Raw genomic sequence first — 14,328 nt, 5'->3', positions numbered from 1 at the left:
CCATTGGACTGCCGGGATGCAGGCCGTCATGGATCCCAGGAGGGACATCGCTTGGCGCAGTGTTATGGAGGGATTGTCTCGCCTTCTGGATACCAGATTTATGATGTTCTGTATTTTTTCCCCTGGAAGGCGACATTCTTGTTTTATAGAGTCCAGAGTGAGACCCAGGTACTCCTGGATCTGGCAGGGTAACAATCTGGATTTCTTTAGGTTTATTAACCAACCTAGTTCTTCCAGAGAATGTCTGATTGTTTTTAGCTGTTCCTCGCAGTGTTGTGGAGAGGAACCTATTATCAAAAAGTCGTCGAGGTATGGTACTATCAGGGTATCCTTCTCCCTCAGGTGAGCCATTACCTCTGCAACTATTTTTGTGAAGACCCGCGGAGCTATAGCCAACCCGAAGGGTAGGGCTAAGAATTGAAAATGGTATACCACTCCTCTTATATAGACCGCTATTCTGAGGAATTTCTGATGATTTTTGTGAATAGGGACGTGGTAGTAGGCGTCCCTTAGATCCAGGACTACAATGAAACACAGTGGAAACAACATCTTTATTGAGGTCTTTATTGTCTCCATCTTGAACGGCTGGATTTCTAAGAATTTGTTTAACTCTTTCAGATTCACAATAGTTCTGAATGAACCGTCCGGCTTCTTCCTCAGTAACAGAGGGGAGTAGCACCCTTGACCTCTTTCTTGTAGGGGAACTTCCATGAGAACCCCTTTGTTTACCAGTCCCATGACTTCTTTTTCTAATGCCAGCTGCTCTTCCTCCGAAGATCTTAGAGAAGTCGTCCTGAACGAGGGGTGAGGGGGTTTTTGAAATTTCAATTTTAGTCCGGATCTTACTATGTTCAAAACCCAAGGACTGTTGGTAATCTTTTCCCAGGCTGAGGCGAAGAGGGCAAGTCTTCCCCCCACCTGGGGCAAGCCTTCATTGTGCGGGTTTTTTATTGTCGTTAGGGTTTTTGTTGAAGATGAAACCCTTGTTTTTGTTTCGCTTGTCGTCCCACCTATCCTGGTTTTTTCCTGGCTTCCTTCGGAAGAACCTCTTGCTCCGAAAGGGCCTTCTGTATGAAGGGAAGCCCAGGGAGGGAAAAGATTTCTTTTTATCCCCTGCTTTTTCTAGTATGTCATCTAGAGTGGGCCCGAATAGGAACTCTCCTTCACAGGGAATTGTACATAATTTAGACTTGGTCTGGAGGTCTCCAGGCCAACATTTTAGCCAGAGGGCCCGCCTTGCGGCATTAGAAAACACCGCCGACCTAGCGGATAATTTGATTGAGTCCGCCGAGGCGTCTGCTAAGAAGGCGGCAGCTCCCCGCATAACGGGCAACATTTTTAGAATTGAGTCTCGGGAAGACCTGTTTTTGAGTTGGCTTTCCAATTGGTCTAGCCAAACCATCAGGGAGTGGGATGTACAAGCGGCAGCGACTGCTGGTTTAAGGCCTCCACCAGCCGCTTCCCATGAACCTCTGAGGAAACCATCTGCTTTCTTGTCCATTGGGTCTTTTAAGACCCCCATGTCCTCAAACGGAAGGGCATATTTTTTGGGTGCCTTGGCGATTGGCACATCCAGTTTAGGTGCCTTATCCCAGTAGGAACAGGACTGGTCATCGAACGGGTATTTCTTTTTTGGAGTGAGTAGCGACTTCCTCACAGGCTTTTTCCACTCTTTTTTAATCAAAGATTGGATTTTTTCATTGAGGGGAAAGGCCCTTCTCTTTTTCTGGTCAAGCCCTCCGAACATTATGTCTTGGACGGATCTTTTGGGGTGAGGATCTGCCAGCCCCATAGTGTTCCTAACAGCTTTAACAAGGCTATCAGTTTCTTCTATAGGAAAGCAACTACGGCCCCCCGAGGAAGATGAAGATGATGATGAGGATGAGGAGGAAGAATTAGATGAGTCTGAATTCATATCTTCCCCTGAATCACCCGATTCAGGAGATGGAGATCTGTGTTTAGTCTTCCTTCTCTTTTTTCCCCCTTTGAGGGATTTAAAGGTTTCCTCCACCTGGACTTTAATCAGGTTTTTGAGATCTGCCGCAAACCCGGGAAGGCCTTCTGACACTGTCTGCTGAATACAAATACTGCACAGTCGTTTGTCCCATGAAGATGGAAGATCTTCTTTGCATAGGGCACATATGATATGTTTAGTTTTACTTGCACTTTTTCCCTATGGTAAAAGACATAAAGATAGATTCTCACTATCGCTAACATTCACGGAGATCACTCACCACCTTATGGACCCATAAATACCGGTTGGGCACGATCCGTGTTTGCTTTAGAGCCGGACGCAATGCTGGACTCTTTGCTGCATAGCGATCCAGAACGCCCTCCGGTAGAGCCTTGGTGTCCTTTCTGGGTCCGTCGCTGCTTCTGCTGCTGCTGCGGTGTTGGTTGTGGAGATGCCCTGGGTAGGGGAGACCCACGAAGAACTTTTCCTCTGACGGAGGTGGATCTGTAGGTCTCCCATCAAGAACAGGAAACCAACTGATGCAGGAGAGAGGTACCGCCTTTTTATCTGTAGGTTTCCTGTCCTTGGTGGGCGGATCCCCTCTCTCCGTGGTGCCGTCATGGGCGTCAGAGAAACATGAGTGTACTTACTTATCTGCCTCTGGACCTCACGTGGCCGCTGCTCGTATTCTGTGAAAAGGATCCCACATATGCTTCTCCATGCCGCCTCTTTTCTGGCCCGGTTGGAATAATGGGCATCTCGCTGATCCCATATTTCTGGCCTCTCTTGCACCAGGACCAGCAGCATTTCCACATTAATAATATTGACCATGATGCAGGAGACTCCGTTGAGGTGTGCGGCAGACTTCCGGGATGTCTGTCTGGCTTTTTCAGCTAATTAGCATGTCTAAGCTTCCTGATTGAGGGCTTGGCACATTTTCTGTCACCTGCTGAACTCTTGCGTATTTTACGCAAGTCACACTGTTGGTCCATGTGTAATCCGTATTTTTTTGCACACCCATAGACTTTCATTGGCGGATTTTTTATGCAATACGCTGACAAACGCAGCATGCTGCAATTTTCTACGCCCGTAAACTACGGATGCATTATATACACCAAATAGGAGCTGCCCCATAGAGATTCTTTGGTCCGTGTGCAATGCGTTGTTTTTGCGCCTCGGATACGTCCGTAAAACTCTAGTGTGACGCCGGCCTTACTCTGTGAAGATATGAAATTTATGAAGTTGGCTTGAAATTCGTGGTTATGTTATTTGTTTTAGGCCTGACAACAATCTAGGCACTTGGGAAACGGTCTTTATTAAGGACTTGCGCTGTGCTTTTTTGATATACTAGCAGAGTATTTTTCTGATATACTAATGAAGTTTGTTTATATTGGGTGGTGGTTTCTGGTCACTATAAACCTCTATCTGTTACAGTTGATGCTGCTTCTACTGTAATAAGAACATTATATTATCAAATGATCTGGCTTATATATATCTAAAAAGAGTGACTATAAGTACTCCACTGATGCTTTAACCATCTGCTGATGGCTTTTTTTTCCAAAGTGATTTTTTTTTTTAAACTCTTTTTATTGAAAGATTCTACGGGAGAAGATTATAAACATATAACAATGCAATGTAAAGTCAGAATAATCCATACAGTCACCATCCAGTGACATAAATGATATCACACTTTCAATAATAAAACAAATAAAACAAATAGAACATAGCATTAACATATTGTACACTACAAGTGATTGCAACTTAAAAACCAACAGCTTAATTATCAGATTTTGAGCTCATACTAGGTCAGTTTATAGTAAGCACACCTCCTAAAGCCAACATATCACTTTCATGCCCAGGAAGAGATATACCGTATTCTTCGGACTATAAGACACACTTTTTTCCTCCCAAAATGGGGGTGCGTCTTATAGTCCAGATGTATTGGCTCTGGCTGTGGTGGGGAGGTGGGGGTTCGGTATCAGAGGAGCAGAGGGTTAGAAAGGCAGGAGCCTGCGGCTATCTCCTGTGCCCGCTACTAAAGAGATAAATATGTACTGCATTCCACGCCCATGGGCGTGGAGGGCAATGAATATTCATTTTATCCTGTTATGATTGATTGACGCTGCGACTGTGAGGGAGCGGAGGAAGGTAAGAGTAATTTTTTTTTTAAATCTTTTCTGATGGGGCCATGTATACCAGGAACTGGATGGGAGCCAGTCATACCAGCAAGGGTATGGGGCCAATCAATCCATCATACCAGGGACTGGATGGGGGCCAATCAATCATACCAGGAACTGGATGGGGGCCAATCAATCAATTATACAGGAACGGGATGGGGGCCAATCAATCAATCATATTGGCAACTGGATGGGGGCCAATGAATCTTACCAGGAACAGGATGGGGCCAATCAATGAATCTTACCAGGAACTGGATGGGGCCAATCAATCATATCAGAATAAGAATCGGACCATGCATACCAGGATGGGGATGAGAGGACCTTTGCCCACATTTTTTGCTTCATTTTTTTTTCTAATTTCCTCCTCTAAAACCTAGGTGCATCTTATGGTCCGGTACATCTTATAGTCCAAACAATACACAGCGCATCAACACTGAGCAGCCACACAGGTAACAAAAGAGTGGTCAGACGAGCTGAGTCAGATCCTGTCAAGAGCAGAAGCATCAGAAGTAACAACAATGAATGTAGTCAGAGACAAGCCAGAAGTCAGAGCCAAACAGGAGTGCAGTATCCAAAATGTGAGACGTAAGACGAAGTCAGGGTACAAGCCAGAGAGCCAAAGCCAGTCGGGGAACGTGGTATCAGAGACGGAAAACAAGAGGGGGGTTTCCGAGATCAGGCCGAGTCATACACAGTAGGGAAACAACGAGACAAACACTCAATCAGGGATAGGGAACGGGTCTAATACAAATACGGAAAGTCAGAGGCAGAAGGATCACCAGGGTATATGGGTCAGCTGCTCTAGCCAAGAAGCATGAGCTATCACTGACGCTGCCCAGCAGACTGCAGAGGACTTAAAAAGATCAGCCAGCTCCAAAACGAGGCTGAGGGGATTAACCCCCGCATGACCAGTCCAGAGAGATGATAGCAGAAAGCAAACCCCGAACTGGATTATGACAGGTATGATGTCTTTACCCGAGTTCCCAAAACGAGTGATATGATCAGCCAGGAAAGGGTCATACTCTGCTATGACTTCCAGAAGCATATCAAAGTTGCTACTGCATATGGAACCAAAGCAGTCATTACTCCCTCTGAAGGCAAGCCCCTGTGTACCAAGTGCCCTTACCACAGACAACTCTTTTCAAAATATTTCTCCTATAATTTATTTCACAAGTCAATTCCTCAGTAAGCAGTTTATTTTTCCCAATGTGCTTCCCCATTTATGAAAAGTACATGTTTTATGCTCCATTGACTGCTCATGTTCATTTAGTCTTGAGGCACTATTTTTCCAGTCATGAAAACCAACTAGTGCAATAGCTGCTTTGCAACCAAATAGTCGACATGGGGCACAAAAAGCCTGCTTGTACTTTCAGAATATACCAGGTAGGGACGTGTTTTCTTTTCATCATTGACTAGCTGTTTTTCAAACATATTTTTGGTCAGCATCCTGTACTTGGTGCCAAACTACTTTCTTGACTTGCAAAAGTTAGCCATTGATAGCCACATAATCTCTTGCAGCATTATTTAGCAGCCATTCTGCTGGCTCATGACTAATCCCTGGAAGTACAGCTGATTCATTCGCACTTGAAACATCTTCTGCGGAAGGATCAATTTCCTGATGAGAACTGGTACTCCCATGCTCCTGTCTGGTAGCTTCACTGACATCAATAACTTCTGTCATTTTGGAATCATAAAATTTCACTAAAAAAAGAAAAAAATTGTTGAATGCTATGATACTGAGATATACAGCACTACAATAAAGAGTAGCACACTGAGAGGAAACCACTGAGTCATAAAAAAACACATGAGATAATTAGTTTTCTACGTGAGCCCAATTGAAGAAAAAAAATACTTATGGATGTTCCCCATTATTAAGCAGCCACAGGTTCCAAGCAATATGGGAAAGAAAAGGGATCACTCTGCTGCCAAAAAATGTTAAATAGCGCAATGCCTTGGACAAGGTATGAAAATACCAGATATTTCAGAAAAAACAAGCGTTATCATTGTACCGGGAAGAGATTTGTGGCTAATACACAGCACAGATTGGTTCAGAATGAAGTTTTCTGCCATACAAATTAATCAGATTAAGAGAGCTGCTGTTAAAATACCATTAGAAAGAGCAGGCATTTTTAAAGCTGCTGGTGTCTCTGGAGTCTGTGAACCACAAGGTGCAGGATTCTCCAGATGCTGAAGCTGTGCATAAACCTACTGTTCAGCAGCCCCTAATATACCCCTGCGGGTGTATGGGCTGTACGGTCTGGGTCCGGGCGCATGCACAGTGCGCATATTGAAGCCGGCCCGTACATCTGATAAGCCCCCACAATGCACTGAAGTCCGGCTGTGCATCATACTATGAGTAGGAGGCGGGAATTTCAACATAGGGGGCGAGAAGATAATGAATTGACGCCCAGCGGGGCGTGATAAGAGCAGCGAGGGGGAGAGAATGGAAACCCGGAGACTGACCATCCCAGTCTACGCCGTAGCACTCATTATCATAGGAATATGTAAGTTAATAAATCATTTTTCTAAAGCTTTATAGTGTAGTTTTAGGTCAGAGAGGGATGGTTAGATGGTTAGGGATGAGCCAGCAAGGTGCAGGGACATGTAGTGATAGGATAGGGGGCTAAAACGAGCTGACAGGTTTCCTTTAAGGTTGATGGAGTAGTGGATGGATGCTGGATGACCACCATGTCCCAACAAGGCTCTGACATCAGCAAGGAGGTGGCAGAGTCATGTTTTGGGTCGTAATCATGTGGAGAGAGCTGGTTCGCCCCTTTAGGGTCCATGAAGGTGTAAAAAGGACGTCGGCAAAGTATATATAGTTTTAGACTGACCACTTTTTTCCTTTGTACAAAATCATCCACATGCATGACAACGCACCATCTCATCATACAAAGCATACCCCTGAGTAATTGGCTGCTATGGACATAAAAGTAGAGAAATCCATGGTGTGGCCACCAGTCTCCCCCGATCTCAACCCTATTCAGAAACTTTGAAGTACCTTTAAAGGGAATCTGTCACCTCATTTTTCACATATAAGCGGTTCGGATCCAATGGGCGTAGCAGGTCCGGGGCCTCTGGACGTTGCAGGTGCGGGGCCTCCCATCTTCATGCGATGACGTCCTCTTCCTTGCTTCTGTCGCTGCTCATGCACAGGCGTAATTCTCTGCTGAGGGCAGATCGAAGTACTGTAGTGCGCAGGCGCCGAGAAAACCCAGAGACGCCCAGTGCCTGCGCACTGCAGTATTTTACTCTGCCCTCAACAGGGCAGGTCAGTACACCTGCTCAGGAGCCGCAGCAGGAAGCAAGGAGGATGACGACATCGTATGAAGATGGAAGGTGCCGGACTCGGACCTGCGACGCCCATCGGACCGCCCCTGGGTGAGTATAATATAAGTTGTTTTTCTTATCTTTCAGATTACATCGGGGGTTTATCTACCGCATTACAGAATGCTGTAGATAAGCCCCTAATGGCGGTGGCTGCAGCTTATATACGAAAAATGAAGTGACAGATTCCTTTGAGCCAAAAATCTAAGATGGTGGGAGGCAGTAACCATCAAAACAGCAGCTTTGGGAGTCTATTCTGACATCCTGCAAAGAAATGGAATCAGAAACTATCCAAAAACTCACAAATTCAATAAATGCAAGAACTGTGAAGGTGATATCAAAAAAAGGTGATATGCTAACTTGTAAACTTGGCCTGCTAAGGCTGCTTTCACAGTATCATATTTTCCAATCTGATGGAATCCTTGAATTTCCAGGACTCCCAGGACAGCCACTCATCTGTGCCAACGTATGTCCACTGACCGTTTTTTTAACGGATCCGTTATCAGTCACCAGAGATAGGGCTGGGAGGAGCTGTACCTTGCTTCTGAGCATGCTCAGTACAGCAAAACGGATCTGTTTCATGGATCCGTTTTTTTCACAGATCTGTCTTCATAGACATCCATGTTATTTGACTCGGACAGCTACAGATCCGTGTGTCCGTTTGTGTCGGCGTTTTTCAAGGCAGCCCAAAATCCTGCCCCATATGCAATACTGCAGCCAGGTCTGGGTTTTGGGTAGTAGCTGAGCAGCTCCTGGGCTCCATCACAGTGCAATGCAGGGTATCGCATCCCTGCACTGTGCTCCCCCTCAGTCCCTGCCTTACTGACTGTGCTGCACTGTGCACAGACATCCCCCCGCTGGACCTGGTAATCACTGCTCACAGTAGCGATATAGCTGCCCGGGCCTCCGTGGGATCTTGATGTGATGTCTTCACTCCTCCTCAGCAGTGCCTAGCCCTCCACAGCGGTGACAGCGCAGGATCCGAGACCCCTACAGCAGCTGGAAGACTGAGGTGGGTGTGAGGGCTGACGCCGGACTAAAAAAAAAGAAGAAAAAACCTTGCTCAGGTGCCGCCGCCCCCCATCATCTTGGCGCCCCAGGCACATGCCCTCAAGTGCCTAGTAGCAAATACGGCCCTGCACAAGGCTCCGCTCCGTACACACATGGCTCTTCTCCGTACATGTCGTACACGCACGGCTTTGCTCCGTACATGCACGGCTCCACTCTGTCTGCACGCCACAAGTACGCACGGTTTCGCTTGGCACACCACGTGCACACAGCTCCGTTCTGTACACCTCGCACACACATGGCTCCGCTCCATACACCTTGTACACACACGACTCCATTCTGTACACCTTGTACACACACGGCTCTGCTCCGTACACCTCGTACACACACGGCTCTGCTCCGTACACCTCGTACACACACGGCTCTGCTCCGTACACCTCGTACACACACGGCTCTGCTCCGTACACCTCGTACACACACGGCTCCGCTCCATACACCTTGTACACACACGGCTCCGCTCCGTACACGTCGTACACGCACGGTTCAGCTCCATACACACACAGCTCCACTCCATCTGCATGCCACAAGCACGCATGGCTTCGCTTGGTACACCACGTGCACACATAGCTCCGTTCCGTACACCTTGCACACACATGGCTCCGCTCCGCACACACACGACTCCATTCCGAACACCTTGTACACACGCGGCTCCGCTCCGTACACCTCATACACACATGGCTCCTCTCCATACACACACGGCTCAGCTCCGTACTCCTCGAACACGCTCCGTACACCTCGTACACACACGGCTCTGCTCCGTACACCTCGTACACACACGGCTCCGCTCCGTACACCTCGTACACACACGGCTCCGCTCCGTACACCTCGTACACACATGGCTCCGCTCCGTACACCTCATACACACACGGCTCTGCTCCGTACACCTCGTACACACGCGGCTCTGCTCCGTACGCCTCGTACACACACAGCTCTGCTCCGTACACCTCGTACACACATGGCTCCGCTCCGTACACCTCATACACATGGCTCTGCTCCGTACACCTCGTACACACACGGCTCCGCTCCGTACACCTCATACACACACGGCTCTGCTCCGTACACCTCGTACACACGCGGCTCTGCTCCGTACGCCTCGTACACACACAGCTCTGCTCCGTACACCTCGTACACACATGGCTCCGCTCCGTACACCTCATACACATGGCTCTGCTCCGTACGCCTCGTACACACACAGCTCTGCTCCGTACACCTCGTACACACATGGCTCCGCTCCGTACACCTCATACACATGGCTCTGCTCCGTACACCTCGTACACACACGGCTCTGCTCCGTACGCCTCGTACACACACAGCTCTGCTCCGTACACCTCGTACACACACGGCTCCGCTCCGTACACCTCATACACATGGCTCTGCTCCGTACGCCTCGTACACACACAGCTCTGCTCCGTACACCTCGTACACACATGGCTCCGCTCCGTACACCTCATACACATGGCTCTGCTCCGTACACCTCGTACACACACGGCTCCGCTCCGTACGCCTCGTACACACACAGCTCCGCTCCGTACGCCTCGTACACACACGGCTCTGCTCCGTACACCTCGTACACACACGGCTCTGCTCCGTACACCTCGTACACACACTGCTCCACTCCGTACACCTCATACACACACGGCTCTGCTCCGTACACCTCGTACACACACGGCTCTGCTCCGTACACCTCGTACACACGCGGCTCTGCTACATCCACCCTGTAAACCCCTCCTGACCCCACACAGAAACTTCCCCTCATCCAGCACCATGACAACCAGCACAGCAGAGTCCTGCATACACTGAGACCCCTGATCATGTGACCCCTGACTCCTCCCCTCCTGTGACCTCATCCCAGGTCCTGTGCGCACAGAGCAGCCATATATGTGGTGTGCGGCCCTGCAGGTGGAGGTAGGTGCTGGAGGTTCCCCGTTACTGGGTGGCAGTATGGTTGTGTCTAGAATGGAGTCGCTGGAGTGAGGCCCTCACAGGAGTAGCCCCCAGTGTTTCCTGTAGAGAGCTCAGCTCACCACTGACAGGACCAGAGTGGCGCTGATTCCCGGATCCTCACAGACTCCATTCTAGTCACTGCATTACAGACCAGGCCAGAATGGGGGTCTGCAGGGAGGAGCTCGGGGTCATAATGAGATGCAGGAACAATTAGTATTACAGGAGGGTTTTCTTGAAGAGGAATTAAGTTGTATAATTAGTTCTATAAATGTAAGGATTTCTTGCTTTTTTATTGTTCAAGTTTTTAACCCCTTCACCCCCAAGGGTGGTTTGCACGTTAATGACCGGGCCAATTTTTACAATTCTGACCACTGTCCCTTTATGAGGCTATAACTCTGGAACGCTTTGACGGATCTTGGCGATTCTGACATTGTTTTCTCGTGACATATTGTACTTCATGTTAGTGGTAAAATTTATTCAATATAACTTGCATTTATTTGTGAAAAAAACGAATATTTGGCGAAAATTTTGAAAATTTCGCAATTTTCCAACTTTGAATTTTTATGCCCTTAAATCACAGACATATGTCACGCAAAATACTTAATAAGTAACATTTCCCACATGTCTACTTTACATCAGTACAATTTTGGAACCAAAATTTTTTTTTGTGACGGAGTTATAAGGGTTAAAAGTTGACCAGCAATTTCTCATTTTTACAACACCATTTTTTTTTAGGGACCACATCTCATTTGAAGTCATTTTGAGGGGTCTATATGATAGAAAATACTCAAGTGTGACACCATTCTAAAAACTGCACCCCTCAAGGTGCTCAAAACCACATTCAAGAAGTTTATTAACCCTTCAGGTGTTTCACAGGAATTTTTTGAATGTTTAAATAAAAATGAGCATTTAACTTTTTTTCACACACAATTTATTTCAGCTCCAATTTGTTTTATTTTACCAAGGGTAACAGGAGAAAATGGACCCCCAAAGTTGTTGTACAATTTGTCCTGAGTACGCTGATACCCCATATGTGAGGGTAAACCACTGTTTGGGCGTATGGCAGAGCTCGGAAGGAAAGGAGCGCCATTTGACTTTTCAATGCAAAATTGACTGGAATTGAGATGGGACGCCATGTTGCGTTTGGAGAGCCCCTGATGTGCCTAAACACTGAAACCCCCTACAAGTGACACCATTTTGGAAAGTAGACCCCCTAAGGAACTTATCTTGATGTGTGGTGAGCACTTTGACCCACCAAGTGCTTCACAGAAGTTTATAATGCAGAGCCGTAAAAATAAAAAATCATATTTTTTCACAAAAATGATCTTTTTGCCCCCAATTTTTTATTTTCCCAAGGGTAAGAGAAGAAATTGGACCCCAAAAAATGTTGTGCAATTTGTCCTGAGTACGATGATACCCCATATGTGGGTGTAAACCATTGTTTGGGCGCATGGCAGAGCTTGGAAGGGAAGGAGCGCCATTTGACTTTTCAATGCAAAATTGACTGGAATTGAGATGGGACGCCATGTTGCGTTTGGAGAGCCCCTGATGTGCCTAAACATTGAAACTCCCTACAAGTGACACCATTTTGGAAAGTAGACCCCCTAAGGAACTTATCTAGATGTGTGGTGAGCACTTTGACCCACCAAGTGCTTCACAGAAGTTTATAATGCAGAGCCGTAAAAATAAAAAATCATATTTTTTCACAAAAATGATCTTTTTGCCCCCAATTTTTTATTTTCCCAAGGGTAAGAGAAGAAATTGGACCCCAAAAAATGTTGTGCAATTTGTCCTGAGTACGCTGATACCCCATATGTGGGTGTAAACCATTGTTTGGGCGCATGGCAGAGCTTGGAAGGGAAGGAGCGCCATTTGACTTTTCAATGCAAAATTGACTGGAATTGAGATGGGACGCCATGTTGCGTTTGGAGAGCCCCTGATGTGCCTAAACACTGAAACCCCCTACAAGTGACACCATTTTGGAAAGTAGACCCCCTAAGGAACTTATCTTGATGTGTGGTGAGCACTTTGACCCACCAAGTGCTTCACAGAAGTTTATAATGCAGAGCCGTAAAAATAAAAAATCATATTTTTTCACAAAAATGATCTTTTCGCCCCCAATTTTTTATTTTCCCAAGGGTAAGAGAAGAAATTGGACCCCAAAAAATGTTGTGCAATTTGTCCTGAGTACGCTGATACCCCATATGTGGGTGTAAACCATTGTTTGGGCGCATGGCAGAGCTTGGAAGGGAAGGAGCGCCATTTGACTTTTCAATGCAAAATTGACTGGAATTGAGATGGGACGCCATGTTGCGTTTGGAGAGCCCCTGATGTGCCTAAACATTGAAACTCCCTACAAGTGACACCATTTTGGAAAGTAGACCCCCTAAGGAACTTATCTAGATGTGTTTTGAGAGCTTTGAACCCCCAAGTGTTTCACTACAGATTATAACGCAGAGCCGTGAAAATAATTTTTATTTTTTTTCTCAAAAATGATTTTTTAGCACCCAGCTTTGTATTTTTACAAGGGTAACAGAATAAATTGGACCCCAAAATTTGTTTTCCAATTTGTCCTGAGTACGCTGATACCCCATATGTGGGGGGGAACCACTGTTTGGGCGCATGACAGAGCTCGGAAGGGAAGGAGCGCCATTTGGAATGCAGACTTAAATGGATTGGTCAGCAGCCGTCACGTTGCATTTGCAGAGCCCCTGATGTACCCAAACAGTACAAACCCCCCACAAGTGACCCCATATTGGAAACTAGACCTCCCAAAGAACTTATCTAGATGTGTTTTGAGAACTTTGAACCCCCAAGTGTTTCACTAAAGTTTATAGCGCAAAGCCGTGAAAATAAAAATTCTTTTTTTTTTTTCACAAAAATGATTTTTTAGCCCCCAGTTTTGTATTTTCACAAGGGTAACAGGATAAATTAGACCCCAAAAGTTGTTGTCCAATTTGTCCTGAGTACGCTGATACCCCATATGTGGGGGGGAACCACTGTTTGGGTGCATGACAGAGCTCGGAAGGGAAGGAGCGCCATTTGGAATGCAGCCTTAAATGGATTGGTCTGCAGGCGTCACGTTGCATTTGCAGAGCCCCTGATGTACCCAAACAGTACAAACCCCCCACAAGTGACCCCATATTGGAAACTAGACCTCCCAAGGAACTTATCTAGATGTGTTGTGAGAACTTTGAACCCCCAAGTGTTTCACTACAGTTTATAACGCAGAGCCGTGAAAATAAAACATCTTTTTTTTCCCACAAAAATGATTTTTAGCCCCCCAAATTTTTATTTTCCTAAGGATAACAAGAGAACTTGGACCTCAGAAGTTGTTGTTCAATTTGTCCCGAGTACGCTGATAACACATATGTTGGGGTAAACCCCTTTTTGGGCGCACGGGAGAGCTCGGAAGGGAAGGAGCACTGTTTTACTTTTTCAACGCAGAATTGGCTGGAATTGAGATTGGACGCCATGTCGCGCTTGTAGAGCCCCTGATGTGCCTGGACAGTGGAAACTCCCCAATTCTACCTGAAACCCTAACCCAAACACACCCCTAACCCTAATCCCAACGGTAACCCTAACCACACCCCTAGCCCTGACACACCCATAATTCTAATCCCAACCCTAATCCAAACGTAAATGTAATCCAAACCCTAACCCTAACTTTAGCCCCAACCCTAACTTTAGCCCCAACCCTAACTTTACCTCCAACCCTAGCCCTAACCCTAACCCTACCCCTAACCCTAAACGTGACTGAAATACGTGGCACTGAAATACGTGGCACTGAAATACGTGGCACTGAAATACGTGGCACTGAAATACGTGATACGTGGCACTTAAATACGTGGCACTGAA

General features: G+C 46.6%; 2 protein-coding genes across 4 annotated transcripts in view; both read left to right on the top strand.

Annotated features, from left to right (window-relative positions):
* Window positions 1-14,328, top strand: part of LOC143767360 (uncharacterized) — a 272,655-nt gene that overhangs the window by 96,747 nt on the left and 161,580 nt on the right. The window lies entirely within an intron of this gene.
* LOC143767344 (uncharacterized) overlaps window positions 10,392-14,328 on the top strand; it is a 72,341-nt gene continuing 68,404 nt past the window's right edge. For both annotated transcript variants that reach the window (XM_077255588.1, XM_077255587.1), the window contains exon 1: window positions 10,392-10,431. The gene's annotated coding sequence lies outside the window, so the exon portion shown is untranslated. The remainder of the gene's footprint in view (window positions 10,432-14,328) is intronic.

Source organism: Ranitomeya variabilis, chromosome 4 (assembly GCF_051348905.1).
Source record: "Ranitomeya variabilis isolate aRanVar5 chromosome 4, aRanVar5.hap1, whole genome shotgun sequence".
In the NCBI taxonomy this organism is placed as follows: Eukaryota; Metazoa; Chordata; class Amphibia; order Anura; family Dendrobatidae; genus Ranitomeya; species Ranitomeya variabilis.
This window is presented reverse-complemented; position numbering and strand designations above follow the sequence as displayed.